The sequence below is a fragment of the Trachymyrmex septentrionalis genome, unplaced genomic scaffold, assembly GCF_001594115.1.
Source record: "Trachymyrmex septentrionalis isolate Tsep2-gDNA-1 unplaced genomic scaffold, Tsep1.0 scaffold56, whole genome shotgun sequence".
In the NCBI taxonomy this organism is placed as follows: domain Eukaryota; kingdom Metazoa; phylum Arthropoda; class Insecta; order Hymenoptera; family Formicidae; genus Trachymyrmex; species Trachymyrmex septentrionalis.
The window spans coordinates 1107802-1109731 of record NW_017305735.1 but is presented as its reverse complement, the minus strand read 5'-3'; positions in this window follow the sequence as shown (position 1 = coordinate 1109731).

Genomic DNA, 1930 nt, shown 5'->3' with positions numbered 1-1930 from the left:
CGGTAGCGAACGGTCCGTAATGGTAAACGAACAGTGAACAAACGACCGACCGTGAACTTCACGCAGAACCACGTACGTGAAAATGTATGGTAAGTGGCACTTTCTAAAAATAGTTCTTTGCAAACATAAATTTTGTGTATGCTAATGTTGACATTAATAAATGTTTAAAGCTGATTACAAATTATATTATTCAATATGTATAGATAAAATCTAAATTGAACTAAAGATAAAAACTATATGACTTAAATAAAAAAAAATTAATATAATCGTAATTAAATTGAATTTTGAATGGAAATAAATAAATATGTCTAAATAATAAAATTTTATATATCAAGCAATACTATAATTTTTAGTAGTTTATTGTAATTCTTATTACAAATTATAATAGTTCTTATTATTATAATAGTTGTGTATTTTGTTTATTGTATATTAATTTATAGTTTAATTTATTCAATGTAATAAAATGTCTTGTCAAAGTGGCATCAGACTATTACTATTCAAAGAAATTAATATTTCTATTAGAAAGTTTACATTGTGCAAGGATGTTGGAAACAAAACTATAAATAGAATATTATAATTATAGTAGTAATTATAAGTGGCATTTGATTCACGTAACTGCAACAGACGCAAAAACGACCGACCGTGAACCTTGAAGGCGATAGCATCAAAGTTAGGCTATGATAAGGCGAAGCACTTCGAAATCTTGATATTTGAAATGTCTTCGCTAACTTTACCTCGAATAGTCGATTAACCGTTAGATACTTCTTTTTATGACGGCAACGCTCTGTCGAAAAAATCATTTTTCTAAGAAGAAACGCTCTGATCCTGATGTTATCTCTAAGAAGAAACACTCTAATAATTATGACTAAAATGTAATTAAATATAAAATTATTTTTTTATGTTATTTTTTTCGAACTTTTATATAACATATTCAGAGAAAAATATATACTAAATTTTAATAAATATTTGATTGAAAAAAAAGTACTAGCTAAATATTTACAATTCCTTTAAATAAATATTTGAATATTAAGATAATAATTTGATTTCATAACAAAAGTAGTAAAATTGTTAAAAAATATAAATTTTTTCAAAATTGATAAAAATAAAATCAACGTGCTGTAACTCATTGTAAAAAATGTTCTTAAATTTTTTATTAAATATAGAGAGTAAGGATTTTTAGAGAACAAAGATCTATTTATATTTTTAAAATTTACAGCTTTTTTAATGTAAAATTTATAATTTATTATATTATTGTTCCAAAATATGGCATTGTTTCAGTATTATTAGAGTGGCTTTTTCATCCTGTAAAGAGAGATTATCAAATATATTCCTTTTATCTTAATATTTTTTTAATTGCAATCAATTTAAATCTTTCATTCCCTTTATGTTAAATTATGTTTAAAATTAAATTGACCCAAAATACAAGTAAGACACATTCTTTAAAATTTCTGGAAATTTTGAATTTTATATTATTGAAAGAGTTAAACAAAGCTTATAAAATGCAGCTGACATCTGAATGTTACAGCATGCCGAAGAGAAATAAACAGATTATCATTGCTCAACAGCGCTCTACCGCGCTGTATACAGCGCGATATTATCATAAAATACCGGTTTCCGAGCCTATCGGTCACGGTATCCCACGGAAAATTAAAAAACGAGCTCCGTACGCGCGATAGCCACGAATTACGACTATCCGTGAACCCCGAGGATGATTTCACCGATGGTGGGGATGTTATACCGCTATGTCTTTACTCGTCGAGCTCTCTCCCTCCCGCGTCTCTCATCATGCAGTCATGCCCCCCTCCTCATCACAATTTTCGCACAGTCGGGGGCACAACGGTTACGTTTTACCGTTGCGAGCCGCTCGTTCGCTCACGCGGCATCCGTGTTGCGGTTGCGGCCCGACGTTCTCCTCTTTGCTCTCCCGCCT